This window comes from Giraffa tippelskirchi, chromosome 11 (genome assembly GCF_054371585.1).
Source record: "Giraffa tippelskirchi isolate mGirTip1 chromosome 11, T2T-mGirTip1v1.2.pri, whole genome shotgun sequence".
Taxonomy (NCBI): domain Eukaryota; kingdom Metazoa; phylum Chordata; class Mammalia; order Artiodactyla; family Giraffidae; genus Giraffa; species Giraffa tippelskirchi.
Genome location: NC_137285.1, coordinates 118,929,313 through 118,946,969, shown reverse-complemented (window position 1 = coordinate 118,946,969; position 17,657 = coordinate 118,929,313). Strand labels below are relative to the sequence as shown.

Below are 17,657 nucleotides of genomic sequence, written 5' to 3'. Positions count from 1 at the left end.
TATATAACAGTACTGAGCCTCTCTCATTGCTAAGAATTCCCTGGGGTAAACCGGTGCTCTGACTAAGTTGATGTTTGGAGTATGTGCTTCTTAAATCACCAGCTTGTTGTGGGCTGTTCATTAGCTTTTAACTTTGAAAATGATTTATTTCTATTTTTTCCTTCGAACAAATGAGCGACTCTGGCCATTTTAAGCTTAAATTGTGGTAGGCTCAGTAAGAGTCACCCAAATGTACCGCATCCCAATCCTGCCTGATCCACCTTATAGCTGCAGTGAAGTTAAAGATTTTGGGTTAAGACTATCCTGGACTGTCTCATGGGCCCACACAATCATGATATTCTTTATAAGAAGGACACAGGAGGGAATTTCCTGGTGGTTCAGTGGCTAAGACTCCATGCTTCCAATGCAGGTCTTGGTTTGATCCCTGGTCAGGGAATTAGGTCCCACATCCTGCAACCAGGGTCCTGCATGTCACAACTAAAAGATCTCGTATGCCACAGATAAGACCAGCGCAGCCAAATATATATATATATATATATATATATATTTTAAATAGAAGGACACAGGAAGGGACAGATAAGAAGGTGATGTGATGCCAGAAGCAGCAATTGGAGTGACATAGTTTGAAGATGGAGGAATGGGCCAGAAACCAAAGAACACAGGCACCACTAGAAGATGAAAAGGGAAAGAATTTTCCCCTTGAGTTCTTTGAAGGAAGCATCTCTACTGATATCTTGACTTTAGCCCAGTGAAACTGATTTTATAACTCTGGCTTCTAGAACTGTAAGGGAGGGACTTCACTGGTGGCAGAGTGGTTAAGAATCTGCCTTTCAACACAGGGGACACTGCTACGATCCCACATGCCATGGGGCAACTAAACCTGAGCACTGCAGCTAGAGAGGTCATGTGCTCAAGAGCCCACATGCCACAATGATTGAGCCCACACACTGCAACTACTGAGCCCTCAGGCCTCAATGAAGATCCTGTGTGCTGCAAGTAAGACCCAATGCAGCCAAATGAATATTAAAAAAAAAAAAGAACTGTAAGAGGATAAACTTGTGCTGCTTAAAGCCAGTAGATTTGTGGTAATTTGTTACAATAGCAATGGGAAACTAACACACTGAATGAACTATTGGTTTTGTCTCTTGTTATTCAGTTGCCAAGTCGTGTTCAACTCTTTGCGACTTCACGTACTGCAGCATGCCAGGCTTCCCGGTCACTCACCATCTCCCAGAGTTTGCCCAAGTTAATATCCACTGAATCAGTGATGCCATCCAACCATCTCATCCTCTGCCCCCCTCTTCTCCTTCTGTCTTCAATCTTTCCCAGCATTAGGGTCTTTTCCAATGAGTCAGCTGGCCAAAGTATTGGAGCTTCAGCTTCAGTCCTTCCAAAGAGCGTTCAGAGTTGATTTCTTTTAAGATTAACTGGTTTGATCTCCTTGCTTTCCGAGCACTCTCAAGAGTCTTCTCTAGCACCACAGTTCAAAAGCATCAATTCTTCAGCGCTCTGCCTTCTTTATTGCGCAGCTCTCCTATTTGTACATGAGTACCGGAAAGACCGTAGCCTTGACTATATGGACCTTTGTCAACAAGTCGCTTAGGACTTGTTCATTTATACTTAGATTTACTTAAAAATGTATTTCCTGTAATTTGGATAAGAGAAGGCAAGAGGTGGCACTCCCCTCTGATCTTGATGTTCTCCTTGCTCTAATTATGGGTATCTTTCTTTTTATCTTAGCAGCCTCCTGCTGCCTGGCCACAACTTCAACTTGTTGTCTCTGCCAGGCCACATGAGCAGCTCACCCACTCCACCACTTCTTCTTCATCCTGGCTCTCTCCTGTCCTCTGTGCATTGTCCAAAAATGTCATCCTGAACAAAGGACCTTGGCAGGCAAATTTAGTTGACTAGGGTGAACTTTATAAGTGAACACAGATGGAGAACTCAAGCAATCAACCATGACATAGGCAGAATACTACTTGAATTGGAGTTTCCTTGGTTTTCCTCTTGAAGGATTTTAAACTAAAGTATATTGATGCTGGGCTTCCCTGGTGGAGCTGTGGTAAAGAATCCACCTGCCAAGCAGGAGGCCTGGGTGTGATCACTGGGTGGGGAAGATTGCCTGGCAAAGGAAATGGCAACCCACTCCAGTATTCTTGCCTGGGAAATCCCATGGACAGAGGAGTCTGGTGGGCTATAGTCCATGGAGTCGCCAAAGAGTTGGACATGACTGAACAACTAAACAGCAACAATACTTATGCTACCTGATCAGAATCCAACACTGAGCACTGCAAATGGACATTAAACAATGGTAATGCTTGGCTTTCTGGAATGTTTCAACCTGGACTTGTAGAACAGAAATGTGGCATGAAAAACTTGGCAAGCTCCTGGCAATTTGGTGCTGACACAGGCCTGACAGGATAAGACTTAATAAAGACAAAAGTCTTGAGACCCTGGGAGTGACCAGAATTTGCCAAAAACAGTATCTTTGGGAGGAATCAAAAGAATAGCTTGAGACAGTGTCATGAAATAGAAACAGTCATGGACATAGAGAACAGACATGTGGTTGCCAAGGGGGAGGGGATTGGGGGTAGGATGGAGTGGGAGGTTGGGGTTAGCAGATGTAAGCTTTTATACGTAAAATGGATAAACAACAAGGTCTTACCATATAGCACAGAAAACTATATTCAATATCCTATGATAAACCATAATGGAAAAGAATGTATGCGTATATGTAAAACTGAATCACTTTGCTGTACAGCAGAGATTAGCACAACATTGTATATCAACTATACTTCAGTTAAAATATATATATAGAGAGAGAGAGAAAATAAAAACATTTCAAAAAAGGAGACTAGCTTGAGTAGTCCTTTTCTAGTTGTCCCTCCCACACCCAGAAGAATCCTCCCTGAGCAGCTTTGTGGGCAGAGCTTCACCAATGATGCTAGTCAAGTTCCCCCCAATGTTTATAGCAGTTGCTTCAGCTCTTCCCAAACAGCATCTGTTGTGGCAGGGCTGAGGTAGAGCCTCCAGAAGGTAGTGTGTAATTGTGAGTTCACAGCTTGGGCTGTGGAGACAACAGGGAGTAACTAGGACAGCAAACACAGCTTCCAGGGGTGGAATTCCACCTGCACAGACAGGTGTGGCTGCCTGCCTGGGCTGGGAGCCTCAGACCCATATTAGGAGAAAGGCTGGTCTCCAGCAAGGGAGAAGGGGAAAACGTCCCAAAGAAAGATATGAAAGAGACCATTCCTGTGTCCTAGTTGAATACAATCAGCAATTTCTGTTTTGTTTTGTTTTTTCTGTTTTTGAAAGCAATGACAAGTGAAGATGGAACAAACCAGGCTAAAGCTTCCATTCTGAGATCATGATAAAACATTCTTTCTCATGGAACTGTAGGGTTTACAAAGCATTTCCCAAAGTGGAAGATATCCCTCTGAAATTATTGTGATCCTTTTACGACCACTTTAGTTTGGAAAAAAGAACCTCCAAGAGATTCCATGTCTTGTGCAATGTCACAAAGCTAAGACACAGGGCCATGTTCCTGAATGCAGGTCTTTCCCCTATACCATGGCAACCTTTGATACAGTCAATGCATAAAAAGCATTTTGTTCATGAGCCATACAAACTTAAACTCAATTCCTGACTTCAAATTTCAAGAAACCTTCCATTTTTCAGCTGCCAAACTGAAGCCCAGAAACGTCAAATGATGCTTTTGGAGAAAGGGTTGTAATTGGGTCATTTGTACTGAGATTTCAGTCTTTCAGAGCCTGTAATTTGATTAAGAGCAAGTGTAAATTTCTTCCATGTGAAAGAGAACTCAGATGGTATAGAAATGTAGAAAGGCATCTTTTTTCTCTGCCTTCCCTCCTGTTACTGTGTTTCACCTGCCATGTTCCCATCTAAGTTCTCTTCCCCTCTGATCTGTTAAGGAACATTGCCCCAGCAACTCTTCCATCTTTTCCTTTCAGTATCAGTTCCTGCTCTCTGCTTGACAATTCCTGGCACAGTACATGTTGTCTGTAATTTTTCTCATGTTAAAAAAATTGGTGATCCAGTGGTTGAGAATCCACCTGCCAATGCACAGGACACACCTCTAGAGCCCTCAAGCTACAAATACTGTGTTCGCATGCTGCAATTGCTGAAGCCCATGCCTAGAGCCCATGTTCAGCAACAAGAGAAACCACACAACGAGAACCCTGTGCACCCCAACAAAGAGTAGCTCCCACTCTCTGAAACTAGAGAAAACTCATAGCCATCAATGAAGACCCAACATAGCCAAAAATAAATCAAATTTTTAAAAAGTCATAAATCTCTTGACTTCCATACCTACATTGAGATGCTATTCCATTTTGAGTTTCCAGTTACAATAAAATTTCTTGAAGGAGTTACCTGTACATGTTATCTTCAATTCTGTCTATCCAATTCTCTCTTGAGTCTACTCCAAAAAAGCTTTCACTCTCGCCACCATTGTTGAGATTTCAATATGCCAATGGTGCAAAACCTAATGATCAGTTCTCCAACAATTCCTTCTCGTTTCTACCCCCTGTAAACATTGAAGTGCTCCAGAACTCAAATCTCAGCTTCCTTGGCGATCTTGTCCTATGACAGTTTAAATATCAACAATATGCTTATTCTACATATGCAGGCTGGACCTTTCCCCCTGAATTCCATGTTCATATATTCAACTGTCCACTTGATATCTCCTCTTGAATGGCAATAGGCAATTCAGACTTAACGTGATCAGATACAAAGTCACAATCCTCCCCCAGAATCCTGTGCCTTATAAGCATCTAAGGAAGTTATCTCAGGAGGAGAACATCCAAGATCAATATAGTAATATGTAAATAGTTCAGATCCTTTCTTTGCCATGTTGGTTAGTGTACATTGTTCAAAACATCTCATTTCAGGAAATGGCAGCATTGTACTGCCAGTTGCTCAGGCCAAAACCACTGGGGTCATTTTTTACTTCTCCTTTCATACCTTAATTCAATCTCTCTGGAAGTCGTGTTGGCTCTTAGTTCAATGTCTATCTACTTTTCACCATGTCCACCGCTTCCACTCAGATGTCAGTTTTTTTACTCTGGTTATTGCTATAGTCTCCCAACTGATCTCCTTGCTTTGTCCCATGCCTTCTCCCAGCAGTCTAGTTTCAACATAGGAGCAAGAGTGAACTTGTTTAAATGGGTTGAGGCCCTGCTTCTCCACTTGATGTCTTTTCACTTGGAGTAAAACCCAATGTCTTTTCACTAGCCCATAAGGTCCCACACAAGCTGCTTTCCTGCCTAACTTCTCTGATCTCCCTGTGTTCATGCCTCTCCTGGCATACTGACCTTCTGGTGGGTTTCTGTATGTCTCAGACATGCTCCCACCTCAGGTCTTTAGCACTGGCCATTCTCTGTGGCTGGAGTGCTTTAGTCTCCAGATATCTGCCTAGCCTTCACCTCACCACCTTCAGGTCTTTTCTCAGATGTCTCCTTATCAGTTTTCCCTGGACCATAGATTTTTTTAAATTGCAAACATCCTTCTATTTGGCATTCACTATCGCTCGTCCCTGATTTATTTCACTCTATCATTTATTACCAATTGCTATATATATTTTTTTATTTCTTTATTGTCTGCCTCCCCATCTCCACTAGATTTTTGTCCCTTTTGCTCACTGAAGTATCCCTTGTGACTAGATACGTGGTGCAGATAGAGCCACTTACCAAATGCTGATTGATTAAATGAAGAGAGAAATCTAAGAAGAGCCTAAAGAGCACCCATATCCTATCAAAAAGAAAATCCCTACTATCCCCTTGCAATACATTATTTTAGAGTTCTTATTCTGGACATTTATATTATGAGCTGGGCAGGAATTAGTGGCATAAAAGCAAGTCAGCCTCCCCACCCCTTAAGTTAGGAAAAAAAGACCAAAACTTTTTCAAGATATGAAAAGATATATGAAATACTCCAGAGTGTATTAAAATTATTGATAAACAGCAGTGGTTCGAAATACTTATTTTTGAGTAAACTTATTATTTCAAATACATTGTCATGTTCATAATCTTATTTCAAGTCAATTTGATTTCATTCAAAACAATTTGGAACCATAGTCTTGTTGGAATGGGTTTTCAGGATGCAAACACCTGAGAACAATACAGTCGTGTAACAGTAGTTCAAATCTTCCTTATTCCACTTTTGTTAATGTATATTGTCCAAAGCAAATATTATTCTGAGAAAACTAGAATGCCTACTATGTGTGTTGGTTGTCTACAGCGGCAAACTCATGTGGCCCTAGAACTCCCAAGGATGACCTGAATTGACGCATAATGAGCGAGACTAGCTTTCTGTAACAGGTGGCACTTTATTAACCATCATTGAGTGTCTACTATATGCAGGCACTGGGCTAGTCTCATTACAATCCAGGACACTGTTTATAAATAGATGATTGTGGATATTAGGGAATACCCGAATCTGATCACATTGTGTAGGGTGCAGTATACTGTGCGTAGCATCACTCTGTGTCTATGGTTATACAGTCTATCCTGAAGACAGACTGTTAACATGAGACAGGTAGTCATGAGGCCTGAGCGAAGGGAAGTCAGAGAGCAGGGCTCAACTCTGGTGTTTGCTACCCTGCTTGGCATCAGAGCGTTCTGCTTACTGGAAGGGTGACGGGGCTGCCCCTGAGGGTGATGCCTGGTCTCTGTTGTCCTTCAAAAAAGCTTGGCAGCAGAAGTTGGGAAGAGTGGATGTGCATATCTCATATCACATATTCTATTCATTAGAAGTGAACTGCCCCAGCCCTGCATTAACACCCACCTTTGTGTTTATATATCCTTCTGTTGATCCTGGAACTCGTTTCCGAGAGCCTCCTCACCAAGAAAACCTTGACACAGTTGAGTTTCTGGTCTGACAGGGCTGAGGACCTGGACTCGTTGGGCACCTCCAGGACTTCGTTTGAGGAGCCAGACACCCTCCCTGAAACAGAAACATTTCTTTCATTGGCTCTTAAATCAAGCTTCAACAGGCATTAAGAGCTTTTTTCTTGCTTCTTTCTTCTTACTTTTTGATCTTGTGCCCAGAATCTTGTGTGTAACATAGAAATTAATCCCAATAATTATGGTGTATGGAGTATCTATAGGACATAGTTAATTTTTTTATGTAGGAATGGGTTTCAGCTTGAGTCCAAGTGGTTGCAGACTCTTCCAGGGATGTTTGAACAGGGGTGGGATGGAATTAGCAGACATCTATTTGCTTAGGGCTGAAGAGATTCCCGAGAAAGAGTTTATATTGAGAGAGAATGATTCAGGTATAAAAAGTCTGAGGAGATGACACAAACTTAATCATTTTAAGGGGTCAATTTTGAGACATTCATGGTGTCTTCCATTCTTTTTTTCCAATTAAAAAAATGTAGTAAAATACACATAACATAAAAGTTACCATCCTAACCATTTCAAGTGTACAGTTCAGTGGTATTAAATACATTATTATTGTGCAACCAACATCACCATCCTTCTCCATAACTTTTTTTCATCTTGCAAAACTGAAACTATATAATTTTTAAACAATAACTCCCCATCCCTCCCTCCCTGCTCCCAGCTCCAGTAAACTGACCCAGGGATAGAACCTGCATCTCTTGCATCTCCTGCATTGGAAGGTGGATTATTTTACCACTGCACCACCTGGGAAACCGCAATTATTAACATACAAATTTTACATATGTTAATAATAAGTCTGGTGAGAATTATTCCAATAAATGCATGATTTATTGACTATAGTCTACCTCTCCAAATAGGATGAAATAGATCTTTTGAAGCCATAGATTTGCCTGCCCTACTCTGTGCTGCAATCAGTAGTGATCTGATTCTGGAAGCAAGGAGAAAGAAAACTGAAACCCTGAGAATATAAAAGGAAGATCCTTTTCCTTATTTCCTATCTGGAGTGGGATGTTTCTGAAAATCCTAAATAAATGCTTTTATAAAGCACTATTCCATTCTCAAAAGAAGATCCTTAAAACTGTCTACAGAGGTTCCCTGAGCATCCTGAAGATTCTAACCTCCCAGAGTTCCAGCAGCTCCACCAGAGGCCCCCTTACCAAGCCACTAGGTGACAACCAGAATCTTTCCCACAGGCTGCCAGCTCCCCAGTCCCCCCATGAGCATTGTGAGAGAGGAGAGAGATGGTGGGTGGAGAGCGTACCAGCAGGAATCCTTGCCTCCCCGAGAAGGGAAGCCAGCTACAGCGCTGTCCACAGCATCCATGGAGAGAGGGACACACAAACGCCTGGCAGGCTTCAGAGGCAAGGATGACGATGCTAAGCTGCAGTAACTTGGACTTCTCTCCACCTTGAAGGCAAGAAATCTCTTTGCTAAGAACAATTTATGTCTAGAAAAAAAATGGCAGAGTACATTTTTAGGGGATATTTGGGCATTTTATTTGTAAAGACAAAGGGAAAGAGGATTCTACTGTGTGAATTAAAAGGTGTGTGATGTTTCTTGGCAAGCTGTCAAAGAAAATTATATTACCCAAAACATTTATAAGAAGTGATCGCTGTAAGAACAAGAGAGAGGACCTACTACATGATTTTAATACAGTCCCTTCAAAGAGTAAGGCTGAGAAATAAGTGGCTATTAGGATCATGCTAGTATGCTAGTCTACATCCATGAATCCTGAAGCCAGGAGCATCAGTAGCCCAGAGACTAGCCACTGTACTTGGAGACCATTCTTCAGAAAGGGAAGTCTATCTCTCTTGTGGCTTCTTTGTCAGCTCCTGTTTATTCTCCTTCTTGAGCCATCAGACCATGGAATCTTGACTTACTGAGATTACCCACAAGCTGCCAATGGCCAAATCAAAAGACCTCTTTCCCCATTCTTACAGGACTAGGTTTTGTCCAGCATTTTACATTATTGACCTTCTTGAAACCTAAGCTCTCTCCCCAGCTTCCATGCTCTGTCCTGCTTCTCCCTTCTGCTCACTCCTTCAGCTCACTCCTTCAGCCTTTCCTCAGCTTCCCCTCTCTCCCTTTGCTCCTTTTCCCTCTGAAAATAGCCTTTTCCAAGGCTGCAACCCTCACCCTCACCCGTATCTGCTACCTCTCAAATCACATCACCCCTGGCTGTTTTCCTAATCCCTAGACATCTGTAGCTGGACATCCCACAAGTATCTTTAAAGTTACCCGATACAAACTTAATTCATCTGTACCCCTCACACCCTCCCCACATCTGCTTCTGCTATGATATTTCTTTTTTGGGCCAAGAGTACATGCAGAGGCAGTATAGTACAGTGGTTAGGAGCACCAAGTTCTGATTTCAGACAGTCCTGGCTTGGAATCCCTATTAGGCCACTTACTGGAGCAAAGAAATTGATCACTGAGCTTCGGTCTCTTCATCTGTAAAATTAGGGTTAAGAATAGTACCAATTTCTCAGGTTTACTGAGAGGATTATATGCACATAAAGGGTTTGGCCCAGAGTAAGGAATCAATGCCAACTATTATTATGGTTTGAGCTTCCTGGGTGGCACTAGTGGTAAACAACTATTATGGTTAGCTTTTATCTACACAATCACTTGAGTCAGGTACCTGGAAGTTATTTGAGTATGTGTGTGACTTTTTCTTTCCTCCATTTTAAGCATTACTGGTCATCAAATCTTATTGAATCTGTGGACACAATGTTTTTTGAAACTATTTTTTCCTTTTTGTCACCCTTGTAGTCCTCAGCATATTTTATTTGGGCTCTTACGTCTATGCATCTTCTCTACTGTCAGAGTAGTTTTTCTTTAGTACAGGTCTTTCCACCCCCCTGTGCTAGAAGGGCAATAGTTTCCATCTCTTGACTACAAGATAGAGTCTAACATCTTTAGCACCAACATAAGACTCTTTACAACCAGAACTCAGGCTGTAATTTAAGGTAATCTCCACTCAATTCCCCCTGTCAAAGCGCTAGATTCATAGGACTGCCCCCTTTGCCCTGACTATCCCTCTGTGCAGCCTTTCTGACCCTTTGTTCATGCCAGTCCCTCTGAATGGAAAGCCTTCCCTTCTGTTTCCCTAAATATCTTCTGATTCTTTTAAGACCCAGTATAAGTGTCTAATCCTTAGTTAAGCCTTCCCTGATAGTTCTAGGAAGTCACTCCCTTCTCTTTGTTCCCTCTGAACACAGTTCTCACATATGTCACAGCGTTTATCACCTTGTACTGAGGACAGTTGCGCACCCTTCGTAAACCCTATGCTAGAAATCACGGGTTGTTTTATGTGCTTTTGCATCCCCAGAGCCTAACTGAGAGTCCGGCAAAAAGATGGCGCTCAGTGAAGACTTGCCCATGACCAAGGAAAATAATGAATGAACAAGGGGTCAGTTGTGGGGTGGGAAGGGTGGCACAGCACCAGGGCAGTGCGGAGTCAGTCCCAAAGCGGGGCCGTGCAAGGATGCCTGGGCCTGAGCTGAGCCTAGTGCAGGCTCTGTCTCTGCAGCTGTCTGACTCTGTCACTTCAACTTTATACGCCTCAGCTCCTTTTCGTGAACACAGGGTAAGGGTCCTCACCTGTTCACACGTCAGGGGCAGTGTGAGAAACGCTGAGAGCAGGTGTGCAAGTCAGGAGTCCGTGAAGGGCTGTGGGGATGGAAGGTTCCTGGGACACTCGTGTGAGGCCGATCGCAGACCTGGATGAGGGCCCCCATCCTGTAGCCATGCCCCACCCTGGAAGCAGCTGCCCATCGCCTCTCTCAGGCACTCGGACTAGAAGAAGGTGGTGATTCAAGTGAAGCAAGTCTACCAGCTGTGGTGGTGCCAAGTCGTAGTCCACAGGGGTGCTGCAGGAGGCAGGGTGGCTTGCGAGTTATGTGACAGACCTTTTTTAATAAGACAAAAGGAGTGTTACATAAACCCATGGAAGGAGGGAGGCTCATGGAGCTTGGGTGTTTGAATTCCCCCTGAAAAGGAAGCAGCATGAAGTGAGGGTACCTGTTCACCACGTGGGATGGTGCCAGACTGCCCCTTGTAAGTGCCCACATGGCTCCAGGCAGACAAGGGCATCAGGGAGGGATTCCTAAATGACTGTGGCTTGGTCTACAGTCTTAAGGGGCAGGAAACAAGGGAAAGCTGGCCCGTGGGCAGTGGAGGATTCCCAGGAGAGGAAGAGGGCCTCGACTGTGAAGCTAGACGCTATTGACAAGCTTGGAATGGGCTCTTAAATCCTGTTTCTCTCTTTATAAAAAGAAGGAAGACTCAGTCCAAATCCTGTACTCTGTGCCAGAAACATCTATGAATGACCAACCTCTGATCAATGCTGTGGGAGGCCCATGATCTGTGGGGCTGCGGCAGTCACAGTGATGCTGGTGGCCAGGCTGGCTGGAGAGAAGGGAGGCTTCAGGCCTCTTACCTGAGGGGAGCCATTGGCCAAATCATGGATGCTTGCTTTCACCACCCAGGTAACTAGAAAGTGAGAAGAGAAATCACAGACATGGTGCTCACTTTGGCAGCACATATACTAAAATTGGAACAATACAGAGAAGATTAGCATGGCTCCTGTGCAAGGCTGACACACAAATTTGTGAGCCATTGAATCACCAGGGAAGTCCCCTAACCGCATATTTTCTTAATGAGGCCATATCTGTGATTTTTTTATTATTAATTATTTTAATTGGAGGATAATTACTTTCCAATATTGTGATGGTTTTTGCCATACACCAACATGCGTCAGCCACGGGTATACCTGTGTCCCCCCTTCTGAACCCCACTTCCACCCCCCTCTCCACCCTATCCCTCTGGGTTATCCCAGAGCATTGGCTTTGGATGCCCTGCTTCATGTATCGAATTTTCACTGGTCAACTCTATGACACATTCCTGAGAGAATGGGAGTGAAAGAGGATGATATGTCTTAGTATTACTATGAAAGTGTTAGTCCCTTAGTCATGTCTGACTCTCTGTGAAGCCACTGACTGTAGCCTGCCAGGCTCCTTTGTCCATGGAATTCTCCAGGCGAAAATACTGGAGTGGGTAGCCATTCCCTTCTCCAGGGGATCTTCCCAACCCAGGGATTGAACACGGGTTTCCTGCATTGCAGGCAGATTATTTACCATCTGAGCCACCAGGGAATTCTGGGAAAGATTGAGGGCAGGAGAAGAGGGTGACAGAGGATGAGATGGTTGGATGGCATTACCGACTCAGTGGATATAAGTTTGAGCAAACTCCAGGAGACAGTGAATTACAGGGAAGCCTGGCATGCTGCAGTTCATAGGGTGGCAAAGAGTTGGACACAACTTAGCAACTGAACAGCAATTACTATGAAAAGCATTTTGACCTTGCAGACCCTCTAAAAAGATCTTGGACAGCCCCATCAGTCTCCAGACCACATTTTAAGAACCTCCACTGTAAGTCAATTTCAATTATGAATGTTGATGCAAAAATCTGAATGAAACATTAGTAACAGAGCCCAGCAGTACATTGAAAGATGAATGTATCATGTCCAAGTGTGATTCAGAATTGTAGGAATGTTAAATCTGCCAGGCTCCTCCGTCCATGGGATTCTCCAGGCAAGAATACTGGAGTGGGTTGCCATTTCCTTCTCCAGGAGAAGTTCCTGATCCAAGGATCAAACCCAAGTCTCCTGCTTTGCAGACCAGCTCTTTACCATCTGAGCCACCAGGGAAGCCCTTAGGAAATCTATTAACATAGATTTAATATACTAATAAGTCAAAGGAGAGAATCACTTAGTCATTATAATAGATGCTAAAAATATTTCACAAAATTCAATATTCATTTCTGATTTAAAGATCTTAGGAAGAAAGATATAATAAAATATATCTCTGTCCAACAACAAGCCTCCTGTTTAATTAAAATATACTAACTAGAAGCATATTTTAGTGTGAAATAGTGTGAAGGGGCCGAAATTTCCCAAGCACTCGGGAACTCAAGTTCTGACAGGGAAGCAGATTGCCTGTGATGGTGGTGAATGGGGAAGCAGCAGCAGACCCTAGTGGATGTCCGAGATGGTAGCTGAAAAATTAATGATCAATCAAGTTAAACCATGAGCTTCCACCATGCTCCGTTCCCCAGGGGTTCTTATGTATTGGTGAAGCAACGAGCAAGGGTGACTACCTGGTCTTCCCAGCAATGCTTGGTGGCAATCTGCACACTGACCTGCTATGGCCAAGAACTGACCATGGCCTCCTGCCTCCCACAGTCTGGCTGGGAAGGGACCTGGGAAGGGGAGAGAGAGTGGCTCTGCAAAGCCCACCTGGAAGGGGGCCAACAAAACACAACTTAGCTACCCATGAAACCTCCTCACCATCAAGTCCAGGTCTGAGCATCTCCCTTGGACTGGGAACCCTAATAATACCTGGAAATAATGAGAAATGCTTATTGAATTCTAGAAATTACATATATACACACACACACACACACACACACACACACACACACATATAACTTATATATAACTAGAAATGTTGTTTTACCCAAGAGTAAAATATCAAGCTTACTCTTGACTTTTTTTTTTTTTGGTCCCACTTATCAAGTCTTCAAACCCTTTAGATCCTATATTCACAATATATCTTGAATCCACCTTTTGTCTTTGGGCTTGGATCTTCAACACTGCTCACCTGACCTACTCTCCCTGGGGTTAATCTTTCCCTGTCCTCCTCTCACTCCCAAATTAACCATCAAACAGTGCTTGTTTTGATTACATCACTCCCCTGATTACAACCATCCAAGGGTTCCCTACAGTGTATGGAATAAAGTTGACATCCTATTTATCTTCATCAAACAGCCCCAGTCAAACAGCAGTGTCCTAATCATCTCAGAATTCATTTCTTGTATTTTCTGGTATTCAGGATTTTCTTGTATTGTGGTTTTTGGTGCACATTTCCCCATTTGTTGTCAACTTTATTAAAGTAACATCCACACAGAATACTCAAGTAATAAAACACTTTAAATGAATTTCTAAGAAGTACAGCTGGAGTCCAGATCAAGATTTAGACTATTAGAATCTCTAAAGACACTTGAGGAGTCCAGTCCAGTCACTATGCCTCCGAAGCATAACTGCTATCCTGACATCTAACACCATCTATTAGTTTTGAATGCTTTTAGTTTTACCTAAGTCTACTCTATTCCCTGACATAGGAAATGGCAACCCACTCCAGTGTGCTTGCTGGAAAATTCCATGGACAGAGGAGCCTGGTGGACTACAGTCCATGGGGTTGCAAAGAGTCAGATATGAATGAGCACACACATACTCTGTCTCTGTACATGTAACTTTCATTATTAGGATATAAATCCCTTTAAGATATCTAGGTTAGTACCTATGTAGTTCTCTGTACCTATCTCCCCCACGCCCTGGGCTCTGGTACAGAGATTTATCCAGAGAGGACACCAAATCAGTATCAAGACAGTGTGACAGAATGTCAACTGTTGAGGAATATATACAGGAGTTCATTGTATTATTCTTCCATCTGTTCTGTAGATTTGAAAAATTTCAAAATAAAAGTGAAAGACAAAATAGCTTATTGGACAACTTATGCAATCCAATAGAGGTGTGCTATTTAAAACAGGACACATGTAAACTCTTTATCTTATCCTTCGTAAGTTTTTATGTGTATTTGTATAAGGGAAGAAACCTCCAAAAGTAGGTGTGAGTTCAATGAGAGGGAACCAGGAAAGCCTCTCTTACTGGGCTTTTTATCAGGAGCTATTTGTGGATTATTTAATTTTATTAATCAAATATTTATTTGGCATTTCCTGTGTCCTGGGCACTGTGATAGGTGCTGGGAATAAAATGATGAATAAAATCTAGCCAAGAGTAGTAATGAGACTCCTTGGCAGATACCCTGTGTAGTTCAGGCTGAGAGGAGACTTTGTTGAGTATATCTCCCCTGGTGGCCAAGAGCAGGAACCACTGCAGACACACCCCAAAGAGGTTCCACCTGGGGTTTCTATGACTCATGCCGTCCAAGAAGCCAAAAAAAACAAAAAACCCCCCAAAATCAAAATCCAGAAAATTCAAACAGCTTCTATCCCTCCTCGTTAAAAGGAATACTCACCCACCACACTTTGTTTTTCTGTGCTCCATGTGTCAGATCATTTATAAAATTTAAAAAAAAATTTAGTTAAAAATAAGGTGATTTTTCTTTTGACAAAATATCAAAATGGCAATCTGAAAGTTCCCTTACCCTCAGCCTCTACTGCCCCCTCATCACGTTTCCCACAGGGACCTGATGTCACACGTGGGTGCCAGTGATGTTACAGAGGAAACAAGGAAAAAAGAAAGAACAGCTCCTCAATGCTTACCTGCATGCAGACGTAGCAGTTCATTCACTTTGTTTCCAGCGGATGGATCTTGTAAGTCAGATCAGAGCTGGCGAACTATTTACCCAACCCTACTGAATGAGTCACTTGAATTGAGAATTTGATTCTATGACTGAAAGTACTTCAGTGCTGCTTTGAGCAAAGGGACAATGACCACATCCCATCCAGCTCTATGTGATGGCTTTTTTGATGCGGCAACTTGGCCAGGCTACAGCCTCCAGTTATTCAGTAAAACATTAGTCTAGATGTTGCTATGAAGGGATTTTGCAGATGTAATTAAAGTCCCTAATCAGTTGACTTTAGGTAAGGAAGACTGTCTTGGCTTGTCTGAGTGGGCCTGACATCATTAGTTGGAAAGGCCGTAACACAGAAGCCTCCCCAGAAGAGAGAAGAAACTCAGCTTGTGGAGAATGGCCTCAGCCCACATCCATGAAATTCCAGAGTCCTGTGATCTTCCCTTTCTGACAACCTGCCTTATAGACAGACTTTCTTAGTCAGCCCCCAAATCCTGTAAGCCAGTTCCTGGTGAATTAGCTTGCTAGATCTACCATAATAAAATATCACAGACAGGGTGACTTAGACAAAAATTTATTGCATCACAGTTCTTGAGCCTACAGGTCTGAGATGAAGGTGTTGGGAGGGTTGAGTCCTTCTGAGGATGAAGATGATAATGATGGACAACCTGCTCCAGGCCTCTCCTCTAGCTTCTGGTGTTTTGCTGGCCATCTTCAGCATCCTTTGGTTCATAAAAGATGCATCACTCCAGTCTCTGCCTTCATGTCCACATGGCGTTCTCCATATGCGCGTATCTCTCTCTCCAAATGTCCCCTTTTATAAGGACATCAGTCATATTGGATTAGGGCCCATACTAATGATATCATTTTAACTTGATTGCCTCTGTAGTGTATTTAACACTATCTCCAAATAAGGTCACAAAACGTGTCCTTAGGTACTGGACATTAGAACTCCAATATTATCTTCTGGGGGTTCTTGGTTGAACCCTGGGCTAATACACTGTGTGTGCTTCTCATGGTCATGTTCTCCAAAACAGCTAACCAGAATCACTGGATTCTTCAGGTGGTACATTCCATGTCTCCTGAAACACGGATTCATTCTCTAATCCAGAGATGTTAAAATCTGGGTATAAGCATAATACAATTGCTCAGATCATGCAAACAAGGTCAGTGTTTAGAATTTATCAGAAAATTATTATTGTGAGAATTCTGGGGCATCCCGTCAGTTGGATTCTTTGGGTATTTGAACTGGAAAGTGGAGTATTTTAACTATAACCTGGGTTTGCTATAAGCAGCTATTTATCACTTAAAAAGAATGAACAACTTGAGAAGCCAATAACTAGCTTTCCAGGATTTGGAAAGAACGCTCATGGATGAGAGAGCTTGGAAGGAAGCTGAATCTTCTGGTGTCTAGGGACCAGGGGTTGGTGACAATACTTCATCTCTCTGAGCCTCCCTCATGAGTCACATGAGGTTGGCTTCTGGCCAACCATATCTCATCTGATTTAATCCTTACTACATTCTTACCATGCGTTTATTATTCTCGCATAATAAGACTGAGGAGGATGAATCTGAGAGGACACTGAGATCACACATCTAGTAAGGACAGGCCAACATTCAGACATACAGTCGATGTTCATTCTTTGTGGATTCCGAATTTTCAAATTCACCTACTTGCTAACATTTATTTGTTAATTCAAAACCAATCCTCCTGGTACTTTCACAGTCATTCTTGGACATGTGAAAAGTTTGAGTTACTTGAAGCTTGTGTCCTGGCTGAGGTCTTGGCCACACTCTGTTGTCTTGTTTCAGCTCTCACACTCTAAACAAGTGTCCTTTCATTGGTCTGCTAGCACCACTTTCTGTTTTGTCTTGCTTTTTGTATTTTTGTACTTTTATTTTTTCATTTTCAGGCATGCTGGTGTTTTTATCACCTTAATTATTTACTTTTAAAAAATGTTTTACTTATTTTTAAATGAATTTTTATTGCATTATAGTTGCTTCACAATGTTGTACTAGTTTCTGCTGTACAGCAAAATGAATCAGCTATCTATATCTATCTATAGTACATACACATACACATATATGTGAGAGTTGGACTATAAAGAAAGCTCAGCACGGAAGAATTGATGCTTTTGAACTGTGGTGTTGGAGAAGACTCTTGAGAGTCCCTTGGACTGCAAGGAGATCCAACCAGTCCCTCCTAAAGGAGATCAGTCCTGAATATTCATTGGAAGGACTGATGTTGAAGCTGAAACTCCAATACTTTGGCCACCTGATGTGAAGAACTGACTTATTTGAAAAGACCCTGATGCTGGGAAAGATAGGAGGAGGGAGGAGAAGGGGACGAGAGGAT

General features: G+C 42.6%; 1 protein-coding gene and 1 non-coding gene across 2 annotated transcripts in view; both read left to right on the top strand.

Annotated features, from left to right (window-relative positions):
* The window catches only part of PPFIBP2 (PPFIB scaffold protein 2), a 174,797-nt gene extending 171,948 nt beyond the window's left edge, over positions 1-2,849 (top strand). The window contains exon 27 of the mRNA XM_081540878.1: positions 1,744-2,849. The gene's annotated coding sequence lies outside the window, so the exon portion shown is untranslated. The remainder of the gene's footprint in view (positions 1-1,743) is intronic.
* An 8,599-nt stretch (positions 2,850-11,448) lies between these two features.
* LOC145528021 (U6 spliceosomal RNA) lies at positions 11,449-11,555 on the top strand. The gene has a single exon (XR_014070100.1). It is a non-coding gene; the product is annotated as a U6 spliceosomal RNA (small nuclear RNA).
* Positions 11,556-17,657: the final 6,102 nt, after the last annotated feature.